General features: G+C 48.2%; 1 long non-coding RNA gene across 1 annotated transcript; it reads left to right on the forward strand.

Annotated features, from left to right (window-relative positions):
* The first annotated feature begins 2,186 nt into the window (after positions 1 to 2,186).
* LOC118151604 (uncharacterized) lies at positions 2,187 to 16,099 on the forward strand. The gene is made up of 3 exons (XR_004740015.3): positions 2,187 to 6,161; positions 7,522 to 7,582; positions 10,382 to 16,099. It is a non-coding gene; the product is annotated as an uncharacterized LOC118151604 (long non-coding RNA).
* Positions 16,100 to 27,315: the final 11,216 nt, after the last annotated feature.

The raw sequence follows: 27,315 nt of genomic DNA on the forward strand, positions 1-27,315 counted from the left end.
GATTTTTCAAAGATCTAAAAAACAGAACTAGCATTTGACCCCGCAGTCCCATTAGGCATATATATCCAAAGCATATAGATTGTTCTATTATGAAGATACATGCACATATATGTCCATCACAGTACCATTCACAAGGGCAAAGACATGAAATTAACCTAAGTGCCCATCGGTGGTAATAGACTGGATAAAGAAAATGTGGTACATATACACATGGAATACTACACAGTTATGAAAAAGAACAAGAACATGGTCTTTGCAAGAACATGAATGGAGCTGGAGGCCATTATCCTTAGCAAACTAATGCAGGAACAGAAAACCAAATACTGTATGTTCTCACTTATAAGTGGAAGCTAAGTGTTGAGAACCCATGGACCCAAAGGGCAGGATGATACAGAATGGGACCTATTTGAGGGTGGAGGTGGGAGGAGGGAGAGAATCAGAAGAAAAATAACTATTGGGGCTTAGGCTTAGTACCTGGGCAATGAAATAATCTGCACAACATACCCCATAACAGGAGGTTCCCTGCATAACAACCCTGCATATGCATATGAACGTAAAATAAAAGTTTAAGAAAAAAGAAAACTAATATTCAGCCTGATTACAAGTTACAAAGCAGTGGTAGTGAATCAGGAATCGCTGATGTGTGATCTGCATATGAAAGACACATAACGGGAAGTGAAAGCAATTCCGGAAATCTCGGACCAAAAAAGAATACCAAGATAAATCTCGTTTTAGGCTGGGAGCACCCACGCATATTGGTTATTTAGAATGAATTAACTGGAACTGAACTGAGCAGGAGTCTGACAACAGATCGAAGCCCCTTCTGAGGCAAAGCTCTTCTCTGTGGCTTGGAAAAGAAGAATAAATATATTAATGTACTTCTCCGGGTGCTTGGAGAATTTGCAGGATAATGTCTGTAATGAACTCTAAGCTTCTTAAAAAATAATCCTTGCAAAGTCATGCAGGGAGACTCATTATCACGGTGTCCTCAGGAGAAGCCAGGCCAGGTGAGAAGTGTGTGGCATTATAATGACGTCCTGGTGGTGTCTGGAGAATCAGACCCCCACGGATGCAGCAGAGCAGCCCATATGCTACACAGAAGTCCGGAAAACTCATTTGTGCACCATGAGCAGATGCTTGTTTTCTGTGTGGGTGGAGCCGCACCTGTGTGGCGGGACTCATACAGAGGCATCTCTGAGTTCCCCATCTTCCCGAACTCCTCCTATGTGCAAACCGATAAATAAAAAGGTCCTGTCTCTGACTCTTTGATGGTATCTCACGGTAATGCTCACATTTAAACACAAACAGACAAATAAAATGATGAGAACAAAAAGACCTCTGTAAGATCTGCGACCCCTGTGGATTGCATGTCGTTTTGTTGTTGTTGTTGTTGTTTTGAGATGGACTTTCACTCTTGTTGCCCAACCTAGAGTGCAGTGGCATGATCTCGGCTCACTGCAACCTCTGCCTCCCTGGTTCAAGTGAGTCTCCTGCCTCAGCCTCTGGAGTAGCTGGAACTACAGGCATGTACCACCACTCCCAGCTAATTTTGCATTTTTAGTAGAGACGCGGATTCTCCGTGTTGGTAAGGCTGGTCTCGAACTCCCGACCTCAGGTGATCCCCCGCCTTGGCCTCCCAAAGTGCTGGGATTACAGGTGTGAGCCACTGCGCTCTGCCACCTGTGATTTTTTAGAAGCGTCCACAAAGCCTGTGGAGGGACAGTGAGCTGGGAATAGAAATCTCATGTTCCTGGGCTTGTGCTTATGAAATCCAGAGAAATGAGATTAATGGTCTCACTGTATCGAGAACTGGGCGTTTTGATAGAGTTGTGTCCTCAAAATGACTTCCTTTCTGAGGCAGGAAGCAGCCGACAGGCTTCCTAATAAGCTTGTGATTTAGTTATCTGACCATGAGCACGTCCCTGACCTCTCTGACTCAGTTTCCTCATCTGTGAAGTGGCGGGGTTGCTGTGATGCCGCAGCACTCACAGGAGGGGCCGCATGACGCGCCTGGTGCCACTGTCATGGTGCGCCCTGCATTGCAGAGTCCCTGGTGCCCTGGACTGTGCTCTGGACGGTGCTCTGGAAGGCGGGCGAGGGAGGCTGGACGTTTCCATGGGCCGAAGCGTTCTCACGCGTCGCCTCCCACCTGCGCTCAGGGTGCCCAGGAACCTCGCGTGTTTCTCAGACGTCACCCACCTTGGAGGAACCCGAGTTCGCAGCCCTTCTGAGCGACCTGCGGACATACCTGCCAATGGTGACGGGCGCGCCGGGGGTTCCTGGCAATCCCGATGCAGGCCTCGGGTCTCAGGAGGCGCTGACATTAAAACAGCGGACAGCCCGGCACTCCAGGCACGTGGGAAAGCCGCGCAGGTGCCACGACCTCCTTAGATGCTGTTTCCGGTGTGAAACGGTTTTCTAAAATGTAAACGAGGCGTTGTAAAGCCCCTGTTTCTTCTAACTCTGCAGCGCCTGGCGGACCCGGGCACGGAGGTGACACGCTCCGGCTGCCTCCGCTCGTTTTTGTCCTTTTTGTCTGCGGCGCCCCCTCCTCCGTCCACCCCCACTGCGTTCAGAACGGCCGTTAACGAGGCGCTCTAATTAGCAGCGCTTTGAGGTGAGCTTGGACACTTGAAGTAGTTCTCGCTCCCCAGGCTTTCTTCCTCGGTAATAATTAAACACTGAGGACCAGATATTCAAACGGCTTCGCTGAGACGACGGCCGCCGTTCCCTGGAAATGTCAGGAGTGCACGAGGTGCGAGTCTTCAAAGCACCCCTGGAAAGTTTGCAGGCTCACGATGCGGCATCGAGAATTTCAATGAGAACTGTTTCAAAGGACCAAGAAACAGGAATTTACGCAGGTCGGAAGAAAATACGTTGGTTACAGTTACAATAAAGATCTTAACTATGTTCAAAATACGTTGCTTACAAGAAGGGAGTTCGTTTTTCTTAATCTCCAAGTGCACATTATGTATTTCATTTGCGTCACATTTGGGTAATGTTTCATAAAGGCGGCTGACAGGAGAAGTTAGAATTAAACGGAGGTTATCTGCGTCCCACACCTGCAGGGTGGAAGGAGGTTTAACCTGGTCCAGCAGCTAACCCCACACAGGACGCCTCGCGGTGGCTTGAAATCCGCCGTGGTGAGAGCAGTCGCTACCAAACAGACAGCCGCTGTGCATGGGGCTGGATTTATTGTTTTTTTGATCATCTAGACTTGAAAGAGTAACGGATACGACTCTAAGATGTGGTGTTTCTACAGCCATCACATTGCAAATGGCACAGAAACTAAGGGAGCATTCTTTTAATCCAAAGAGATGGCAGAACTCGGCAAAGAACTTGCTCTCGTCGTTGCACTGATGAACAAGTCCCAACACATGTCTTCGCTGTTTCACTTTTGTCTTGTTAATGTAAATAAGAGATCAACCAACGTTCACGTCAGGACTTCAGTTCATTACGTGCGTGTGTTTTGTTTCCCATGGAGGCACCGCTGAATCTCTCGGTTAGATCCTGCTGACGGGTTTGAACTCTCTACGCAAGCACTTCCCACAGGAACACCAACACGTGTTCTCTCGGCGGGAGAGGAGAGCCAAGTGCTGTCCAAAGTGACTGTTGATCAGCTCCACGCCCTCCGTCAGTTCGCACCTTTTCATTCTGACTCTCCGCGAGGTTCCTGTGTCTCTGCGCAGAGTTGCTCATCCCGTCAGTCAATCTTATTTTGTTTTTGTTGTCCTGTCTGTGTCTCCAGAGATCTTTCTAATTTCTGCATCATAACTACTCACTGCTTCCTTACTGCTACCTTCTCCTGTCCTCATCTCTCAAACCGCAAGGACCTGGATGGCAGGCAGGCAAACCGAGGTGTACACAACCGAGGCAGGGCCGCATCTTCTCGGGCGGGAGCAGGACTGCCAAGGAAAGGGGGACCAGTGGCCTGGGAGTCTCCAACCCTCTGCTGCAACTAAAGAGGAAAATATGCTTTTGACTTAACGCTGACAACGGGCTGTCTGGTGGTGGGCAGGATTTGCAGCCTGTATCCCAGGTCTTCCAGATTTGGGGGTGGGTCGGGCCGTAGGCACAGAGGACTGTGATTGTCCCTCCCTGGCAAACCCCTCCTGGCTCTCTCTTAGGGTCTCCAGCATGCCTCACCTCGAGTGAGGACCTTGAGATGACCCTCTGGGCCCTGCTTTTCTCTCCCCATCCCCTGGGGTTGTTTCTGATGCTGGTGCCTAGATCAGCAGCTCTAACACCAGTGCCCCACACAGGTGGGCATCGGGCTGCGGCCCGTAGACACTGCTCACAACCACCAATGCCACCTGCCAGGGCTGCTGTGGTCCAGACACAGGAGGAGCCGCTGGTGCCAAGTCAGTTGGTAGCTGGCCCTTTCCAGGAGCCTCAGAGAAAATGGGTTCAGTTTCCCTGTTGATCAGCCTTCCCAGAGGGAGGTGGGCAGGAACCCAGGTGGCCTGGGCTGCAGGATTCGGAACCCCTCCCCCTTCTTTGGTGAATCATAAAACTTAATCCCAGGGCCCCAGGGGGCTTCTGGAGGCACACACACTTGGGCCCTCCCACATGCCCAGGTTTCTAGCCCTCAGGGGCCTCCGCCCAGGGACCCTCCTTGGGTCCTGTGACTGTGAGAGGCCCCCCGTTAGAGGAGACAGCCCTCAACTACCTCAGAGTCGGGCTGTGTTTCACCCAGGTTCATGTGTTTCTCCACCGACAACTGTGATGGGCTGAATCGTTCCCCCAAAAAGTTATATATCGACGTCCTCACTCCCCACACCTCAAATGCCGACTGTATCTGAAGACAGTCTTTAAAGAGGTGATTAGCTGAAAATGAGATTATACAGACGGCCCCTAATCCAATCCAGAGGTGTCCTGATAAGAAGGAGAAGTTCGCACACCGACAAGCAGGGCCACAACCCGGTGACGACCCGGGAAGACAGACTCGCTGTCTGAGCCCAGGAGAGAGGCCCCTCGAGGAACCACCTGCGGACAGCTTACCCTCGGGGAGCAGCTTCCAGAACTGCGAGGGAATAAAGGCCGTGTTTAAGGCCCCGTCGGTGGTGCTTTGTCATAGAAGCCAAGCGTAGGAACGCAGCCACCAAATGTCCCCAAGCACATGTCTGTCTCCAGGGCCTGTGCGTTTGCAGCCCCTGAGGACCAGGGTTGCACAGTTTGGATCACGTCAGAGCATGTGTCCATCCATAACTTATCACAGCATTATGTCCACGGATGTTCCATTGCTCACAGTACCTGACTCACAACATGCACAGCTTTGAAAGGAGCCGTGTGTTCAGCCTGGATCCAGGTGATCGATCGGGAGCCCAGATCCAAGATGAAGCAGGAACAGAAGCTCTTGACTGTCACACAAAGTCAAAGCGTGAGCAGGTCATGTGGACGCTTCTGAGGCCACAGGAAGGCGTGAGGAAAGACCTGAATGGAAATCTCATTTCCATTCAGTAGGTGGGCATATTACAAACAAAGGGAACAGGTGCCAAATCAGAGTCGGAGGGAGTCAGCTGCACCTTCACTCTGACCTGAACATAGCCGGAGGTGTGGGCCCCACGGCCGGCACCCCATTTAAAGACTCTGAGACTAGGTGGGGCCGGGCAACACAGCAAGTGTCCTGAGTGCTGGGGACTGGCCTTTCCATCGCTGCACTCGCTGTACCACACAGACCACAGGCGCGGGGGCGGGGAGCCTTTCCACCGCATTTTTACGAAATGAGCCCCCTTTCAAAGTGAAACAGTATTATGGATCAAAGCGTAGGTGGCTCCATATGTAAGGAAGAAACAGCCGGTGTCACCCTGGGCCACTCACACACGCTGCATGGACGCCCCCTCTCATTAAAAACGGGTCGGATTGCATTCCAGGCCCAGCCTGCAAAGTTAATGACAAGCTGGCAACAAAGCAGCTTGTGAGCCTTGTACTACAACGTGATTACCTACCTGCTTCTTATGAGTGGGTCTGAGCAGCGCCCGGCCGGCTGGTATTTGACCCACAGACAGGGAAGTTCCCAGGCGCTGCGAGGCTGACTCACTTCAAAGTCCTCGCCCTGCTGGCTTGGTTTACACCTGAGCCAATTAGCTCGGGCATCAGAAGAGGCCTGAAAACGGAGCCAAGCCCTTATTCCCGGGCTGGAGAAAGTCACTTGATCCCAGGTAAATGATACAGGAAGAACAATGGAGGGGAGGGGGGGCAGTAGGGCTCTGTGCCCCTTGGAGGAACTGAGACGCAGGGACTGGGCGTTGGCGAGTACTGAGGGCCAGGCCCGCGCTCAGGGTGTTTGTTGAGCTTCTGTTGGTAACAAAGGGGCAAATTGAAATGAAGCTGTCTGCAGTCTGTTTGCCGCATATCAAATATGCTGTCAGATATGCTGATTTGCGCTTCTGCTGAATTATTGAACATTGAGCTTCCAGAAATCGGGCAGTTGGGGGAGGCCCAGGAGGAGGGGCCCAGCTGGAGCAGCACTGCCTTCTGAAAGTTCCACTGCGTCTGCGGAAAAAATGGAGGCTTCCTGTAATCCCAGCACTTTGGGAGGCCGAGGCAGGCAGATCACCTGCAGTCAGGCGTTCGAGACCAGCCTGACCAATATGGTGAAACCTCTTCTCTGCTAAAAATACAAAAATCAGCTGAGCATGGTGGTGGGAACCTGTAGTTCCAGCTACTCAGGAAGCTGAGACAGGAGAATGGCTTGAACCCAGGAGGTGGAGGTTGCAGTGAGCAAGCTGAGATTGTGCCACTGCACTCCAGCCTGGGGACAGAGTGAGACTCCGTCTCAAAAAAAATGAAAAAAATAATGGAGAGCCCAGTGCCCCCGTGTCCCCTGAACCCTCCTCAACTCCCAGTCATGTGAACCTGCTGAAAAGGCCTCGGGCCGAGGCAGGTGAGGCTGGCCACCATTTTTTGGTTCACTTTGGTCAAGCCTGTGGCTGGACGAGCCTCCTCCAAAGAGCAGCTGTCTGTCCACATGACACGTGCGATGCTTACACCTCCCGCACGTGGAGTAGGCCAAAGAATAGGACCTACCGGAGTCAGATCAAAGTTCTGCTTATTAAATAACCGTGTTCCCAACACCTTCCCGAGATGAGGAGACACGTTTTGGTGTTGGAGACACAGGATGAAGGAGGCACAGCTGCACCCTGTGGTGGTTGGCCTCTGTCTGGCAAGGAGTGAGGGGCGCAGGCATCCCTGCTGCTGGCATCACATAGGCGATGGCATCACACGGTATTGCAGAAACGGGAGTGGAACAGGGTTCCCTTTAGAAAAAACAAAGCGGCAGCAGAATACGCACATTTTCGAGAGCTGGTGCATGTATGTGGGTGCGTGTTCCTGTGTGTGGACACGTGGGTGTTTCTGTACAGTGTGCTGAGTGGTGCAGAAGTACGACCAGGGACGCGTCAGGTAAACCCATGTCACAGGGTCCCAAACACAGTGGCCAGAATGATTCACTTACTGAAAGCCCCAGCTGATGTCTTGATTAAACGCCTTCATAACTCAGGATACGTTTCATTTTCACAGTAAGTTGGAATTACACTCCCGAAATCCACGGTAAATTGGGATTACACCCCCGAAATCCACGGTAAGTTGAATTACACCCCTGAAGTTTTGCAATAAGACAAAATCTCAGGCATTTTTCTCTGTGATGCTTCAGATGACTGCGTCTCAAGGGATGGAAAATCGGCTCTTCCCGTGGGATTAGAGATCATGCCAACTAGAAGGCCCTCTTCGGGCAACTCACTTGGAGTTTAGCCAAGACGTGCATAATTATTTTTCTAATAATGGGAGAGTGAAAGCCACGGCCTGTGGGTGTGTCTGGCTGTGTAGTGAAGTCGTGACCACAGCCTATCATAGGGGGGGATGGGGTGACATGAGGCTCATCTCCTAGAGGAGAACCTGCCCACTGCACATGGAGGAAGAAGAGGTCAGGGCCCCCAGGGGACTCGAAGATGCTGGTGGCCAACTTGGGCCAGCTTCCCAGGTTTGCCCTCTGTCCTCCTGCCAAGCCCTCCTGGAGAAAGGGCCTTTCTGCCTTCACCAGGTCCTGGATACTGAGCCTGCTCTGCACTCATGGTAGACATTTGGAAGGGTAGTTACAGGAGAGAGGGGCAAACACAGAGTACTCCAGATTTAGTTTCCAAAACAGCATCCTCTTCTTGGACCCATGTGCTCAGTTCTAAGGAAAGTGACAGAAGGTGTGAGGGTTCCTTTGAGGGCCCTGGAATCAATGTGACATGTGTCCTTCCTTCTCCCCTCACTGTTCCCACTCTGTCTCCTTCCAAGCAGAGCACCAGCACAGCCACACACATATGTACACACAGATATGCACATGCATCACTGGTGCATATATGCATGCATACAGCAAGGTACAGACACATGTATGCATCACTGGTATATGCACACACACACAGAGCACACACATGCATCACAAGTACACACACATGCACAGAGCAAGACACAGGCACACACATGCATCACAGGTGCATGCACACACATGCACACACACATCACAGACACGTGTGTACATGCAGACAACATGGGTACATGCATGCACACACAAGCACACACATACATCATGGGTACATGCACGCACAGAGGTGCACACACAGGTATGGGTGCATGCATGCACATACATGCATCACAGGTACCTGTGTGTATATACAGGTGCACACACAGGCATTGTGGGTACATGCAGGCACACACGTGCATTACAAGTATGTACACATGCACTCAGCAAGACACGGGCACATGCATACATCACAGGTACATGCACACACATGCACATACATGCATCACAGGCACATGTGTGCACATGCAGGCATCACGGGTATGTGCATGCACACACACAGGCACACACATGTTGATATGGTTTGGCTGAGTCCCCACCCAAATCTCATCTTGAATTTCCACATGTTGTGGGAGGAACCTGGTGGGAGGTAACTGAATAATGGGGGTGGGTCTTTCTTGTTCTTTTCGTGACAGGGAATAGGTCTCATGAGATCTGATGTTTTTAAAAATGGGAGTCTCCCACACAAGCTCTCTCTTTGCCTACTGCCACCCGTGTAAGATGTGGCTTGCTCCTCCTTGTCTTCTGCCACAATTGTGTCACGGTTCCCCAGTCACGTGGAACTGAATCCAGTTAAACCTCTTTCTTTTCTAAATTGCCCAGTCTTGAGTATGTCTTTACTGGCAGCTTGAAAACGAACTAATAGACATGTCCACTGTCTTCCTTTGTGTGCAGCTGCCCAAGGTTCTTGTAGGTTGTGTGTACTCACTCTCCATGCAAAGCCCTCCCGTGGCCTCCTCACAGCTCAGCACTACACAGTCCCCTCTGTACAGCCACATGGCCACCTTCTCCAGAGAGCTTTGATTGTCTTCCCTCAAAAGAACACTCTGCATTGCATTTTTCCCATAGCACTTCTGTTTGTTAAGGCAGTAAAGTAGACAGATTATCTCCCAACTGGAAAAAAATGTCTCCAAATGCAGGATTCGTTCATTCATTACTTCATTAAATGTGTATTGAACGTTGACCACATCCTGGAACCCACGCTAAATGCTGAAATGGGAGGGGTGGACCGTCCCCCCAGGAGGGAGGTGCTCAGAGAGGAGGTCATCACTGGTGAGGGACACCAGGCGAGGGGCAGAGACCCACCTGCCAGACACCGGTGTGGTCCTGCTGTGATTCAAAGCATCCTGTTAGTAATAGACACAGACACATGTTCCAATGACAGTGACTTGTAACAAAATTTAATCTTGGCAAATGTGTATTATTAAGATGGCTAAATACTTTCCAGATAGGAATTAGGTGTTGAAAATTGAAGCTGAAGTAACAAAGTGTCTCATACTGAGACATCCTTTCCTTCCGACAACTCTTGGTTCTGCTCCAATGCTGTTCAAACATGCATGCAGGAATAGCTGGAGTGAGTGGCTGAGCCTGTAGAGCAGCTGCTGGACTCTAACCCTCTTAGCCGTGTGTGCCCAGGGTCACCCATTCACCAAGCAATGCTGGATCCCTTCCTACGTCCCGGGGCTCACAGGTTAGAGTCAACAACATGGACACAGTGAGGTTTTATGTGCATTCCCAAGTTTAAAAACATTAATCACAGTTTTAGGAGGGGCTTCTCCTCACTTCTACCGGGACTGGGCTCTGGTTGAGGGCAGCTGTTACCCATTTTATAAACAGATGAGCAGAGCCAGTGATGCCAACTGGGGAGCTCTGAGATTCCTGGGGAGCTGAGAGAATCACTGCTGGGAAGGACCTGAGTCCCTGGACTCCCACCCACAGCCGGCTCTGGGGGCCCCCACGGCTGCTGCAGAGGGGGAGGTAAGGCAGGCATGATCTCTTTTCATTATTAGTCTTTAGCTCTAAATGCTTCTGCAGGAGCCCAGGCTCTGGGGAGCTGGACGGACCACACAGGAGTCCAGAGCCCTCAGCCTGACGAGACCCAGCCTCCCTCCATGGCTGCTTCCCGGCGGACCCACCACCTACTTGTCACGAAGGCAGGGAGCATCACTGGCCTGAGCCAGCTTGCAGTGGGGAGGGTCCCCAGGGCAGAGGCCAGTGCAGATCCCCAACAGCAGCAGGGTGGGCGGCTCCAGGAAGCAAAGCCATCTACCGAAGGAAAGGGCCCAGAAAGGGAATCATGTGGCTTGGACACGCAGCAGCACCCGGATCTCTAACTGGAGCCCACACTCCCTGGGCCCCTGCTTCAGAATACCTGGTCTCCTGTCCGTCTTTTGAGCTGGAAGTGGTGCCAATTACTATGATATTAACTCCAGCAAATAGCAGTTAATAAGCACTTCCAGTGACGTGTCAAGGGCCTCTATATTTGGAGAGCAGGAGGCATATTTCCCACTATACCACCTGCCATGGACTGCAGGAGTCCCCGCAGCATTCTGTGGTGAGCTTGTCACCCCCAGTGTGATGCCTCTGGGCATGATGAGGTCAGCAGGGTGGAGCCTCACAAATGGGATCAGTGCCCTCACCGACGAGGCCCCTGGAGCTCTCCTGCTTCCTCTGCTGCGTGAAAACACGTGAGAAGTCAGCAGCTGCAGGAGGCCCCCATCGGAGCCCAGCCCTGCTCATGCCCTGATCTCCGACTTCCAGCCTCCATAACCGAGAAATACATGTCTGTTCTTTAAAAGTCACCTGCTCCGTGGTGTTTTGTTACAGATCCCAAACTAGGACACCACCCATGAAATTCACATACCCCTTGTTCATGGACACCCGGAACTAAATAAATGTCATTGAATGTCTTGGGCCATCCGGCAAATGTCTCTGGGAATGCAGACATGAATTCACCTCAGCAACATACTCGCATGTCAAAGTCTCAGGCATGTAATTGTTTATCTGTACAGCGTATCTCCTTATGGTGGGTGCAAGAGAGGCGCACAGATACACACACCCTGTGATCCACATAAGAGAGGCCTGGTATTGCGTACCCAGGGCTGGTGCGTGCACACGTGTGTGTGTGTGTGTGTGTGGTGTGTGTGTGAGCCCGCTCCCACGTGCCGGGTTGGACGTGCACAGATTCACAACACAGGTGCTCTCCTCACAGTCCCTCCAAAAAGGGGGAAGGAAAAAGGAAAGCATCCGAAGAGGTGCGCTGGAGGCTGGAGGACTGCAGTGTTTCTTCATCATTGTACATTTTTAAGTTAGGCGAAGAGACCACTGACCCCTTTCCATGGAGCCCTAGACCTCCCCCGAGGCACTGAAAGAGACTTCAGCGACAGAGATCCGCCCTACAAGGGGACCAGCGCTGGCGGCAGTGGCACCCCCTCCCACCGGGCATCCTCCCAGGCCATGAGACATTTGATTACATGAAATGTAAGGAAATCACTTTTCCAGATAAAAACAGTTCTTTGGCAGATACCCTCTTCTCTTCATTAAATATTTATATTCTATATCCAGCATTGTATTAGAAATTTGATCTCAAATGTCAAAAGTTTAGGTGTGGTGCTAAGACTCAGGTTGTCAGTATGGAATAAATTATCCCTGATTTTCTGAGAATTGAAATCTCCGCTGGGGGGCCGTCCTCAGTTCCCTGGTTCTAAATGGGCGGGGATCGGGGAAGGTGGGATCTGTAAACATTGGCCCATTCGTGGCACAGCATCTGTGGCCACTTCCACGCCACAATGGCAGGGCTGAGTAGCTGCCCAATAGACCACATGACCTGCGACACCCAGCTGGTTATGGGAAAAATCTGCCACCCTGTTCTAAAGGAACTGAGGCGTGTCGGCACTGGCAGGCGCACAAACCCACACTCGCCTTGGTAAGGCTTGGACTGAACTTGGGCACAGGAGCGGACCAGGGCATGGGGCCCATTGCTGGGCCAGAGACACCAGCCCGATTAGAAGGGGCCTCCCAGTGCTGGAGATGGGAAAGCCCCAGATGGAGGTGGGTCCCTTTGGACACCATGGGAGGAGAAAGGCTAGACTTTCTCTTACTCCACAGAGGTGTCCCCAAATGTGGAAGTGGAGACAGGGGTCAGGCCCTATGTTTCTGAGCAAGACAGGGCCAGGATTCCAGGGACAGCAAATGTGACTCTAAGAGGCCAGTGATGCAGAAGCCAGAGCAGCCCCTTCCTTGGAGATCTGGGCTGTCCCTGGCTGCAGACTCCCCACAGGCTGCCCATGGCCTGGGACCTGTGCACATCAGAGAGGGGCTGGCCCTGGCAAGTCTTATTCTCATGCAGAGGAGTCAGCCCTGGGACAGAGGGACAGTCTGCTGGCCAGTCAGAGCCCACTCAGGGAAGCACAGTCACCAAGACCTAGGGGAAGGTGGCATGGGGGAGGGAGGAATTGGCCCCCACCTGCCTAAGAAAGCTGGAGAACTTCAGGTCCAGGAGGCCCAAAGGGGCCACCAGCCAGCCAGTGGGCTGGGTTTCCCAGGATGGCCCGACTCTGATGCCAGCAACAATGACTCCTTCCTTTGTGTTTCCAGGCTGGTGGGTAATGGCCTTGCTGTTGCTCAGAGCTCTGGGCTGCTTCTCCAGGCCCCGTGTGACCTCTCAGCCACCCCAACTCTGGTTTAACTATGTCCTGGTGTTAAGTCTCATGTTTGCCTCGCTGGACTCCTAATGCGGGGGACAGGTGCTCAGAATGCTCGTCCCTTTGGACCACACAAGGATGTAGGCTTGGGCCCAAGTGTACATTTCCATCCACCAAAGTCTTGGCAGAGATCTGGGAAGCAGAGTGGTTGGAGAGGGTCAGAATGTGAATGGCACATTTTAAAGAACCAGGGGTGACGTCAACTCAGCATGAAGCCACAGCAACCAGGGAGCCACAGGTTACTTGCACACAGGGGCAGAGCAATGACGATGGCAGCTCTCTGGGTCCAGGTATTGCAAAGTACAATGCCCTGGTGCAATTTCCTGCCTCACTGCGGCTGACCTGGCCCCGTCCCCGAGGTTGCTGAGCACCGTGGTCCGTAACGCCCTTCCTGCTCAGCTGGACGTGGGCTTCAGTCCTGGCTCTCATCAGTTCTGTAAAGTAGAAATAGTGAAAGTCCCTTCCTCCTACAGCCTTCATGAGAGACAAATGTCATTCAATACAAAATTTCTAAAACACTGTTCCACATTTTCTGCCTCCATTTTCTCATTGTTCAGTCCCTTTGCAACTATTTGCAAAAAAAAAAAAAAAAAGAACTGCGTCTGATTAGAAGTAACTTTGACAAATTCGGGTTAGGTTGTCAAATACATCACCCCCATAGAGTGCAGCGTCACACCTCTCGTCAGGCAGTCCTTTCTGTTCTCATTCTCCTGCTCGTTCACTCCAAGCAGCACCTCTGGAAAACGCTGCTTAGTGATGAAGACTCTTTCTGTAGGAGACAGACGCTCTTGGTTGGACTCCACTTTTTACCCCTATTCCTCCCACTGGGGAGAAGACCCTCAGCATTCCACCTCAGAAACATTGTTCTTCACCACAATAAAAGGATTACTTCTTTGGGGGAAGAGACTTTGTGTAGACGAATGTTGGATCAAAGAACAAGGATAGCTTGGACCAGCCGATCCCTCTGCTTCTCTCTTGAAGAGCATCTCTCCTGAGACCCGCCCTCCATATGCCCGCTGAGCGCTGGCTGCCCGTTGGCCTGGGTGATCATGCTCACTGGGGCTGCAGTCTGCCTGGAAGCCCCCGCCCACGGCTACCAAAGGCACCTGCTCGCGTCATCCGTCCTGGAGACCAAACCCCAAATTCATTTTCAGTCTCCTGTTTTTCTCTAGAAAGGACCAAGAACTTTTGAAAGCAACTCATCATTACTAATTAAATGAAATTTAGGTTTCATAGAAGCAACTCATCTTTTATTCAAATTCATGTTTTGTCCTTTAAATGGCATTGGATAATGTGTGAAGTAGAAAAGTTCCTTTTAAAAGTTTTCTTTCTTGTTAAAGAATGAGTGTGCTAATAACTCTGTTAAGCCCTAACCTACGTGGCTGTTAGATAGGCTGCGCTTACAGGCACGTAGCACATTCTATATGTGGTACGTTAACCAAGCTATGGGTGCTGGACGTGCTCACAGGCATGTGCCATCTCTCCAATGCTTTCACCTGTTTAGGAAAGTTTGAAGTCATTAGCCAGTCGTGTTTCAGTGAGACATGGTAATTTTCCTTTGCGCACTGCGCATCTATTTCCAACAGATAAGTTACATTCCTGCTATAGTGTCATATATATGATCATAAACAGTGACTGCGGGTGAACAGGTGCCACAGCATAGACACAGCGGTGGTGGCAGCACAGCATCTGTGGCCCTGTGCCCTCTCCCAGGCTCCAGCGGCTCCATCTCTGGAGGGTTTGGAGAGCCCTGGGCAACCTGGCAGGCCGGCGACGTGATGGTGATTCCAAGAGGACCTCTGTAGTTTCCCTGATTCCCAAGGTGCTTGTTCATTCATCAAAATGAACACCGGGCTTAGTGATTCACGTCTGTATTCCTAGTACTTTGGGAGGCCAAGGCAGGTGGATCAGGAGGCCAGGAGTTCAAGACCAGCCTGACCAATATGGTGAAACCCTGTCTACTAAAAATACAAAAATTAGCAGGGTGTGGTGGTGTGTGCCTGTAGTCCCAGCTACTCGGGAGGTGGCAGCAGAAGAATCACCATAAACTAGAAACCACTCACGCCATCCACGTTCTCTCTCTTCTCTCTGATCTTAGTGGCAACGAATTTAATTCACTGCTCTGCTACGACTTTCTGAGAAAGCGCACGTGGAGCAGCGGGTAGATGACGGAGAATGCTTCTCATCTGTGCTAGCCCGTTCTCACGCTTCTGTGAAGGAAGGAATGCCTAAGCCTGGGGAACTGATAGAGAAAAGAGGCTTAATTGACTCACAGTTCCACATGGCTGGGGAGGCCTCGGGAAACTTGCCATCACGGGAGAAAGCACCTCTTCACAGGGCGGCAGGAGAGAGGATGAGTGCCAGCAGGGGAAATGCCAAGTTGTTATGAAGCCATCAGGTCTCATGAGATTCACTGACTATCCTAAGAACAGCATGGGAGAAACTGTCCCCATGATTCAGTGACCTCCACCTGGTCCTACCCTGGACTCGTGGGGATTATTACAATTCGTGGTGAGATTTGGGCGGGGACACAGAGCCAACCCGCATCACCATCGCCTCAGGAGTCCCAGCAGTTTGAAGATATCTACCGGGAGTTCCTCATGGTAGCTGCTAGGGCAAGGCAACTAGAAAGGACATCCCAGGGCTTCCTGCTGTGTCCCGGACTACAGCTGCTGCTCGGGGTTTGTGGGTGAAGATGGAACCAGGAGGGGCAGCACCCACCATCAGCTGCCCCTGCCCGCGCCCTCCTGCTGCTGACTCAAGACAGATCAGTGCAAGGCTACAGTCCCGAATGTCAGCTCAGACTCCAAATAGAACCTTACAAAACCATCTCCTGCCCACCCCAGCCCCACCCCAGCTCCAGCTCCTGATGCACAGGGGAAAATAACCAACTGTTGGGCTGAGCGTGGGTGCTGGCTCATGCCTATAATCCAAGCACTTTGGAAGGCTGAGGTGGGAGGACTGTTTGAACCCAGGAGTTCCAGTCCAACCTGGGCGACACAGGGAGACTGTCTCTACAAATAAAAAAAAAAAAAGAAATTAGCTGGGCATGATGGTGTACTTTTGTGAGTCCAGATACTCTGGGCTGAGGCTAGACGATGGCTTGAGCCCAGGAGGTGGAAGCTACAGTGAGTCATGGTTGTGCCTCTGCGCTCCAGCCTGAGTGATAGAGTGGGGTCATCTTTAAAAAGGTCAAATTAACTGTTGACTCTTTTAGATGTTTCTCCTACCATTCTATTTTGTATTTTAAGTAACACGTTTATATTACTACTTACTGATTATTTAGGATGGGAAGCTGGGTACCAATGGTCTCCTGTGGAAGGTGATAACTCAGTGGATGTGCTCCTCACACCACTACACACACACACACACATTCACAACCACCGTCCAAAGTAGGCTACAGTTTCCTTTCTTTGCACAGATTTTTCTTTTTCTTTGCTTTTTCTGGATTTCACAATTTTCTTTTACCTATCACGCCCCTGCACCCAAACTTTCTATTGGAGCTGGAAGATTCCTCGAGGTGCAGGGAAGCACATCAGGCTACGGGCAGCCCCTTTCTCCATCCTGCTCCCCGAAGACCAGCCCCCACCCCCGCTCTCCTGGGGGCTCCCCTTCCCCCTTCATCTGCTGGCGCACACTTTTCCATGTCTGGGGCTGTGCGTGGGATCCTCCTGCATTTTCTAGTTTGAAACATGACAATTAGCTTTTGGGGGAGAAAATGCACACAGGATCTTTTATTGAGACTGAATATTTGAAAACACTTTGACATTTTACCTTGACATTTGAAACCTTAGACAATGTTTTAGAAATAACTGACTGAATGTAAGAGAGAGAGAGTGTGTGTGTGCGCATGTGTATGTGTGTGCTCATATGTGTGTACATCACTGTTGCAACTGAAAGCATCCAAATCTGAAAACCATTCATGAATTCAGGGGTCCTGGGCTGAGGCTGGATGGTATTCTGAGAAGCGAAGGCTCCAGGCTCCATCGGGCACTTGGAACTAGAGAGGAAGGATCTGGAAGGCCCTGCCTGGGCTCCGGCTTTGGGAAGATGCCTGGCCGCATCCTCAGCTGTGCAGGCATACTAGGGACCACAGCCCCGCTGGGTGAGGCCTCCAGCTGGGCTCCCTGCCTGCTGGCCTGTGTAGGGTGGTCAGGGGAGCAGCTGCACATCTGTGTGGGGGGCAGCAGGGGTCTGTGCATTCTGCTTTTCATCAAACTCAAAGACCCCTTCCACTCCCCGCCCTCCCCACCGTCCTTGCCTTCAGAGCAGCTCTGAAGAGTGGCTCTGATTTCTGCTGGGCGTGCGGATGCCCCTCCACCTCCATGTGTCTTACCCTTCCTGAGGCTGTGGCGTCAGCTCCCTGCTGTTCACGAGGCCAAGCCACGTGTCTAACCATCCTCAACTTCCAGAATCGCCTGACGACCTTTCATCTTCTTTTCTGTTCCCCATCTCATCAGTTCCTGCTTATTTTATTCCTTAATTTTATGAAAGCTCCAAGCAAGAGGGTTCTCACATGAGTCTGTTTGGATATGTATGATGAACTGGGAGCATATTGATTGTATGTTAAGAAAAAAACAAATAAACATTGGTTTCAACATATATTGGACCATTTTCCCATTAAGTTCTGACAAAATAAAGTCTGTCTACACGGGGAGGCTGGAGGCAGACACAGAAGGAAGTTGCAGGTGCCCCCTGGGCTTTCTCTTCTCCCCAGTGGCTTTTCTGATTCCTCTGTTGATTCTTCCTCCAAGATTTCACATGGGACTGGCAGAAAACAAAGAACAACAACAAACACAGATGCACATACACACACGTGCACACATATACACACATGCACAGGCATGCGCACACACGTGTGCATACACATTTACATGTGCACACTCACATGCACACACACATGCACAGGCATGCACACACACGTGTGCATACACATTTACATGTGCACACTCACATGCACACACAGGCACACACTCATGCACACTCACACATGCAGGCACACACACATGCACAGGGACACACTTACACGTGCAAACACGCTTAGGTATGCATGCACACACAAGCAAACATACACATAACACAGACGCATACATGTGTGCACTCATGCACGCACACACAGGCTCACACATGCACACTCACATGCATTCACACACGAACACACATGTGAACACACACAGGCACATGCTCACATGCACACACACAGACACACACAGACATACACTTGCATAAACACATGCCCAGGCATGCATGCACATACAAAAGCAAGCACACACTCACACATACACACACACATGCACACACATACTTTACAGAACTCCCAGGACACAGCAGGTCCCTCATGGTCTTTCGGGGGAGGGGGAGCAGGGCTTGAGGGCACTTACTGCTCCTCCCTGACACCCATCACAATTGGTCTGCCGTGAGGCCACTTCAGTAAAGGTTTTTACATCTAAACTTTCTACAGGAACTTTTCACTTTCCCTCTTTGATTTCTCCTGGTATTTCACTTCTGCTGCTGCTTTCTCTGCCTCTGGGGCTGGCTGGGACCTCAGCTTCATGGTCTCTCAGCCTGGGAGGCTTCCCCTCTGCCTCGGGCCTCATGTGCCAGGTCCTGGCACCCAGCTCCCCCTCCCTGAATCTGGCATCCTCGAAATCTCACTTTTGCATAATTCCTTCTGTCGTCTCTGGCTCCCCCAGTAGACAGTCAGTGTTCCATGCACAGCGTCATGACTGAGCAAATGGCAGGCTCCTGACAGACATTCCCAGGGAGCAGCTACCCCACCTCTCAATCCTGATGCCCACAGGTCCCTCGCTATAGATATTCCACAAGGTGGGCCCACCTCCAACACTGCAGGTGTGAATTTTAAAACAAATGTATGTTCCTCTTTGATGTAATAACTACAGCCTTATTTAAAATGCTTATTGGATTTGATTTAGGAAAATAACAAATTAATTTTCAAATTAAATGTGTGTTTTCAGAAATTTTTATACATAGCATAGGTTGAATACCAAGTTTATATTCACCATATGAAATATTAAAACTCAAGGGATGTGTGGGACCCCGTGGGACCCCAGTGCAGCACATAAGCATTTTAATGTCATTCTACATGGCATCCTCATGCGCATGCACACTAGGGTGTTTCTTCTGTTGGTTTGAATAGGAAGAAGTCAACCCTCATGTTTAAGGGTGCCTTGTGATGCTGAATTTTTGTTTTCATTGGGATAACTGATAACGTCTTGTCTCTTTTTTTTTCCTCAAATAACTCCACCCCCCTGATGTGGTTTGGATTTGCATCCCCACCCAAATCTCATGTAGAATTGGAGGAAGGGCTTGGTGGGGGGTGATTGGTCATGAGGGTGGATTTCCCACTTGCTGTTGTGGTGACAGGGAGTGAGTTCTCGTGAGATCTGGTTGTTTGAAAGTGTGTAGCACTGCCAGGCGCAGTGGCTCACACCTGTCATCCCAACACTTTGGGAGGCCGAGGTGGGCGGATCACAAGGTCAGGAGTTTGAGATCAGCCTGGGCAATGTGGTGAAACCGCGAAACCCATCTCTACTAAAAATACAAAAATTAGCCAGGTGTGGTGGCACACACCTGTAATCTCAGCTACTCGGGATGCTGAGGCAGAAGAATCGCTTGAACCTGGGAGGTGGAGGTTGCAGTGAGCTGAGATTGCAACACTGCATTCCAACCTGGGCAGCAGAGACTCTGTCTGAAAAAAGAAGAAAGAAAGCAAGAAGAGTGTAGCACTTCCCTCTCACTTCCGCTCTCCCCTGCTCCACCATGATAAGACAAGCTTGCTTCCTTCTCAGCTTCCACCATGATTACACATTTCCTGAGGCTTCCTCGCCATGGTTCCTATAGAGCCTGCAGAACCAGGAGCCAATTAAACCTCTTTCCTTCGTAAATTGCCCGGTCTCAGGTAGTTTTTCATAGCAGTGTGAGAATGGACTCATACACCCCTTAAGGCATCTTGAGGTCACAGTTTTGTCTGGCAGTGGTGGTGCATACCTGTAGTGCCAGCTACTTGCTGAGGTGGGAGAATCATGAACCCAGGAGTTTGAGGCTGAAATGAGCTATGAGTGTGCCACTGCATTGCCAGCCTGGGTAACAGAGCAAGACTCTGTCTTAAAAAACAAAACAAGACAAACAAGAACAGACAATGTTATAAGCACAAGGTCTGGCTTGGGAGCTGGTAGCGTGAATGCGCTGAGAGTCAACTGTGATTGTTTACCCCTTGTTCTTTCTCCAGTCTGAAATTTTAAGGACATACAATATAGAAAATTACTCTTTTTAAGTCTATGTTTTATGCAATTTCATTATCACATAATTGCAGCGTATTACTTGGCTCAATTTAAAAATAACCATTGGTGTGAATAAGGTGTCTAATGTGGCAACAAATATTTCCCAGGGTACAAATGGTCTAATGTGGGTAAATACGTTCACATGGCAGACACTATGAAAAGTAAAACAAAACAGTAGTTTTTAAAATATGAGACTATTAAATTTAATTGTAGCCTTAAAAAAATAAGTTTCATTGCCCTCCAATAATTTTAAAATTTGCATCTCTTTCATTGAATCTTAAGAAAGCAAAAACAAGAACAGAATAAGACATTCATATTAAGTAACAAAAGGAAAAGTTCCCAGTGCCAGGAGCTATTTGATATTTGAATGTGTTACCAAGAAAGGGTATGAAATTTCTGAAACTTTAAGGGGAAAAAAATGACACCAGTTTGCAACTGCTTAGTGTAGCTTAAGTCCCGTAGGTAAAAATCCCCTGGCTGAGATGGTCGAGGGGCGAAGCTGGCCCTTGGGTATACTCAAGGGCACCGAGGCAGGAGATTTTTTCCATTGGTGAAATGGCAGAGAATAAATACTGTGCTTACAACCTGCAAGTATCACGGTGAAATTAGCTGTCGTTATTTCTCAAGGTTCTTTGTGCGCAACTTAGTACTTAATCGGTTCATCATCTTGTCCATCGACCTTCTTTCTCCCACCTCTCTCTTTCTTGTTTCTTTATTTTATCACTCCAGAAAGGACATGCTGAAATATACATAAAGAGAATGTTCTGGAATGAATACCAGGCAGTGTGGGGTTAGAAGACCAGGACTGGGGAGCAGGGGTGGGGTCAGAAAGTGCAGGGAGGCTGGCTCCTCACATACCTACCCCCAACCCGTAGCCCAAGGCTGAATATCCCAAAGGAATAAGCTGAAAGTTTTCTTTTTCTTTAGGTTGCTCATGGCTAATGATAAATTCAAAAATAGAAGCAAGGGAAAATTGAGAGAATTCACTGGATAATTTATAAATAGATGATGAAAACACACACATGCATTTGTGCCCAGACCGTCCACCTCCCTGAGTGGAGATTATCTGGACCTGTGTGGAATTCTCGCCTGCATGGAAATCACTGATAGATAAACGATACAGTGTTCTGTTCCAACCACCTAAATATTCCATGGCCCTCGACATTTCTGCCCTGCAGGGTGGCTTTGAGGGACCCCCTGAAATGAGACGATGAACACAGAAGCTATCCCTAGACTATGAAGCACTTTATAAGTGAAGGAATCCACTTTTATAGACCAACATTGTTACAGAAGATTTTCATTCTTTAACAAAATGACCATTCTTGCCCATGCATGATTCTTTGTCATGAGTAAGAACAGAACTCTATGTGTATAAGTCTGTTCTCACATTGCTAATAAAGACATGTCTGAGACCGGGTGATTTATAAAGAAAAAGAGGTTGAATAGACTCACAGCTCCACATGGCTGGGGATGCCTCACAATCATGGCAGAAGGTGAAGGAGGAACAGAGGCACATCTTCCATGGTGGCAGGCAAGAAAGCCTGTGCAGGGGAACCGCCCTTTATAAAACAGTCAGACTTATTCACCATCATGAGAACAGCACAGGAAAACCCACCCTGTGATTCAATTATCTCCATCTGCTCCCTCCCATAACATGTGGGGATTATTATGAATTGATGTGAGATTTAGGTGGAGACAGCGCCAAACTGCATCACTGTGGTTTTTACCTGAACAGGCAGCATCGTTTACAAGAGCTTGATTTTTCAGGTGAGAAAATTAGCCCAGTTACTTCTTCTGCCTGAGGTTTACTGCTCCTTGGGAACACCCAGGCTTCCCTAACCACAACAAAATGAACACGGCTGTGGAAAGTGCAGCACTGATTTTTCTCAGCCACCCTACCCTCCTGATCATGGAGACTGCAGTATCCATTTCCCAGCCCCCTCTTGCATCTGAATGCTTGGATTAGTCACTTGCAACCTCAAATGCTGGGTAATAACCTGGGAGGCACCACAGCCCTTCCAGCTGACATCCTTCCATTGCTCAAGAGCAGAAGCTACAGGAAGCACAAGCCCTGGGTGCAAACATCACCACACAGTCTGCGCCTCCTAATGCCACTTCCAATGGGAAACTGATCCAGACCATGCTGGGCAGTGCCATGGCCCGTTTGTTCTCTGACCCTTCCATCTCCTGCCTCCCTGGGCGCCTGGGGTTAACACCACACTCCTTAGGCTCCTGTCTCCTCTTCAAAGGGTGAAATGTGACCACACACTGATCCATGTGACTTCTCGATTCCCCTCTGGGGCATCCTTTTCTTCAACAGATGTTTTCACAATAATTAAGTGATGGGGATCGTGCATTATTGAAGATGCTGGATGCCTCCTGATGTTCTTCACATTTGTAAATTTGTCAGCACAAAATTGAGTGCTTGGAAATGTTGTGCTTATTTATTTTTTAAATTACTGAACACACTCATCCCAGCCAACTGAGGAGAGGAGAGGGGAGCGGGTGAGCTCTCTGGTTCCTGCAGCTGTTCCACAATGAGGGGTTTGGGCAATCATGAAGTCCTGCAGGATTTGGGAGCAAGGAACCCTTTAAAAGACTATTCAGCTGATTACCCACCCATGACATGATCCCCAAAATTGGAGCTATTTATTTATTTCTTTAAAAAATCTCAGGAATTTTACATTCTCTCTTGGTAACCATTTTCCAATGATAAATAACTCTTGGTCTAAGAAAATGTCCTTTCTCCTAGAAATATCCGTTTGGTGTCTAGAATCTTAAAGTCAGGTTCTCCTGCGGCCCTTACTGTTGTCTTGGAACTTGCTTGGGGCACATATGACATTTCCGGACCACTTGGTCTTAGATCTGATTGATATCTTCACTTAGACAATGCAAAAATCTCAGTGTTTCGATGCCCGTGTTTTCAGCATTACAGACTTGGTAAGAATTCTGAGAAATATGTGAGTCTATGGTATTAAAATGAATTTGTGATTTTCATGTGATTCTAGATTGTTATCTCCCTTTGTGAGCATATTTTTGGTGTCATTGGCATTTATTGTTAGAAAACATTTGAACTTGGTGCTGCGAGCCTGGGCCGATGTCCTGCAGGTTTTCACTCTGTGTCTCAGATCTGCTTGAGAGACACTCTCCACGGTCACAAGTGACTGAATGTGTCTTAGGATAAGATGCTTTCAACAAGGTAGGCAGATTCTCATGCCCATAAGAGCTGCTCGGATAAAAGCCTGCCTTTCTAAAAGGGAATTTTCTGGAAAAACATTGTTCCAGAATGCCTTGGCTTTCAAGGTAAAAACTTGCTTATTTACATTTTCCGCAAATATTTACAGAGTAGTCCTCTCATTGCAGGGTCTGTAAATTCAGCCATAAATGTGACAAAAGACCCCCCAGTTTTCATGGAGCTTGAACAGATGGGAAAAGGTAATCAGCAGTGTCTTAAGGCGTGTCCAGGTCTCCTGATAACTGCATGCATGCAAATGGCAATCGTATTCCCAATTCTTCCATACCAGGTTGGCAACTGACTCTGTTTTCTGGGACTCACAGGAGGGTCAGAATACAAGCCTCAGTTCAGGGCTGCAGGCTGATGACGGTGATCTCTGTAGGAGATGTGGCAAGCAGGACAGTGACCTCATCACCATTTCCCCCACCCCCCGCACCAAGCACCAAGGCCAGTGCCAGAACCTGTCCAAGATTCTGAAGTGGGATTCATGAGGAGGTGTCAAACAACATGGTAGAGGAGCTTGGGCTCTAGCTGGATGAGACAGAGGAAGAAGGAGGAGGAGGATATTTAAAATACAAAATCAGAAGGAAAATAGTCCATATTTCTCTTTGATATTAAAACGGCATTTTTGATAATTTTTGACAAATGACTTTTAGAAAATCACCATCTAAAGCTGTATGCTTTTAAGAGACTTTGGATATTAAAAATAAGGGATGTCTTTTATTCTTGACTGAAACGTTGTGCCATGAAAGTGGCAGTCAATCAATATCCTTTCAAAAAGGGAGTCTAAAACTGATGTTTTAACACATTTGTATCTGCAAGATTTATAAAAATTATTTTGGAGAAAAATCAGTGATGACAGAACATCTGTGTCAGGGAAGAGGGAGTACATTCTTTCTCTAAAAATAACCAAAATCTTTGGTCATTATATAGGAAACAAATACATAATGACTCTGGAAGGTGGGAAGAAGACAGACTGGCTAGAAAACCTGGGGCCCAGGGAACAACACCGTGATGAATTAGCTGAGTTTTCTTTCTGTCTCAGAAATCCTAGACTTGATGCTAAAGTTAGCAACTCAGAAATTCCAGCAGGTGCAGAAAAACCATTCAAGAAAAGCACTCTCTGTAGACATAGGACCAGGAAAGAAGTAGCCTAGCAAGAAAACTTTAGACAATAACCAGGCTACTCCCTGCCAAATGCCACACAAAAAACACAGCCTCACTGAACCAACACCAGCCAGGGCCACTGGCGCTTAGACTTCCACCCTCATGATGCTGTAGTGAAGCATCCCAACACCTCAGCCAGGCAGTGGTAGAGAAGGCCAAGTAGGGAGGCTTGATCTTCTTCACCGTTGGGCAGTGACCAGGCCACCCCACCCAAGATCAGGGACCACTTGAGGAGCCCGAATTCCACCCAAGCAATGATAATGAGGTATACACCTCCCCTTGCTTCTGCGTTGGGGGGCAATAGAGAATCAGGAATTTCACCACTGCTTAGTAGCAGTGAGGCTACTCCACCAGTGAGTCAATGAAACCCACACGAGACGGCAGAGTGCCCAGCCCAGCTTGCAGGAAGAAGAACCCCTCCCTTGCGATGCCGAAGGAGGTTATTGGGAACTTGCACATTCAGCCCGACATCCTCACCCTGTCAAAGTGTGCCAGAGAATATCTGTTAAATTAATTGGTGTAAAGAAGATCCTGTGTCTCATAAAAGAATATAAACGTATTATGGTTTCAGTTAAAAATCACTCACCATACCATAAACCACAGATATCATAGATGTTAAAATTATCTGACAAAAACTCAAAGCAGCCATGACCAAAAGGGGCTTTGGGGAAACATACGAACACACTTGAAGCAAAAGCAGAAAACGAGAAAATCCTAAGAAACAAATAGAAGATGTGAAAGAAAATGGAAATTTAAAATTAAAACTACAAGAATTTAAAAAAGAGTTGACTTGACACTAGCACAGATGTGGGGAACGCTCCCATGTGAGGTCCCTAGGAAATGGGCCTCGCCATATGGTGAGCTTGAGCCCGGACACAGATGCCCAGTTGGGGGAGTTGAGCTGAGGGAAAGCAGGAACCGAGAGAGGGACTATGCTATTCAAAATAATTAACAGACATTACTTTATGGATATGAGGACTTGGGAGGCATTGTGTCAATTTTCGGTTCCTTATGGTTTATTGCTTCATTGTGTTCATTTTTGGATCCTTGCTACATTAGTTGTAAAATATTAACTTCAGTATTTACAATTGTTAAGTATTTACTGGGCGTAACATACTTACCTTGTGACTTCTAGATAATTGAAGATTGTTATCCAAGTTACTGGTTGTTCTGATAATATTGATAATCAGCATCACCTACTTTGCCCTTGACCTTTTAAATCAGTATCTGTTCCTTTTTCTAGTTCCCCAGAATTGTTTTCTGTTTCTTTTGTTATTTGAGAAATGCTTTGATCTGACGTGAACAACATTAAGTAGAAAAGTATATAATGGAACCTACTGCACAAATAAAATTGCTGCTTGGGCATAGCCCATCCAGTCCTCCAGACCCCGCTCTTTTCTTTCTCCTTTTTTTCCATGCACGCTCTCTTCCAGGTTTGGGACCGTCTCGCTGGATGAGATTCCCGGGCTCACATTCAGTTCACAACACAGAGAAAATAGAAATGGTAAATTTGTAAATAGAATAATAGAAACCACCCAATTTGAATAGCTGAGAGCAAACAGAATGAAAAAGAAATGTTATCAGAGCCTCGGGGATACTTACAACAATGATTTTTTTTAAACTAACATTGTGTCAGAGGAGTCACAAAAAGAAAGCGGAAAGAGAAGGAACTGAAAAAGTGCTCTAAGAAATAATGGCTGAAAATTTCCCAAATATGACAAAAGACAGAAAACTTTAGGTTACAAAAGATGAGCAAACCTTTCTAAAAATAAAATTTGCAAAGGAATACAATTCCCCAAATTTATACCGAGACACATCATAGTCAAGTTTCTGAAAACTAAAGACAATAAAGTCTTAAGAGAGAAGCAATACTCTACCCTTAGGTGAAAAAGTGGTTCAAATGACGGCAGACTTCTCAGAGAAAACTATGGAAGTCAGTAGGAAGTGGCACGACATTCTTGCAACTGGAAGAAAAGAACGATTAGCTCAGATCACAATCGAGTGAGAATCTTTGAGGAATGAAGGGTCTATCTAGACACTCACAGATGATGAATAACTAAGGAAAAACTTGCATCGCTGTTATACCTAAAACTATGGCTAAAGAAACTTCTTTAAAGAGAAAGAAAATAATAAAGGAAAAAATCCTGGAATATCAGAAATAAAAAGGAACCTTAGAAGAGTTGAAATTGTGCATAAATGAAATCAGTTTTTTTTCTTGAATTTTACAAATTATGTTTGATAAAAAGTTTAGCAGCACTTGATTTACTTCTAAATATTTGCACGGAAATATTTTAAATTATTTATAAACAAGGAGGGTAAAATGACATGAAAAGGGGTAAGGTCTCTGTAGCTCACTCAGACTGGTGAAATGTTGTCACAAGTTGACTGAAAATAATGAACATATAATGTAATACCTACAGCACCCCCTAAAATGCTATATAAAGAAATACTCTAAAAAATTACAGGTATAGCAAAACTAAATTTGAAAAAAAAAAGTTCAAGTAACTGATAGGGTAAAGAAAAGGAAATCAAAAAGAGAAAGGACACAAAGAAAACAAATAA

This window comes from Callithrix jacchus, chromosome 2, assembly GCF_049354715.1.
Source record: "Callithrix jacchus isolate 240 chromosome 2, calJac240_pri, whole genome shotgun sequence".
Classification (NCBI taxonomy): Eukaryota; Metazoa; Chordata; class Mammalia; order Primates; family Cebidae; genus Callithrix; species Callithrix jacchus.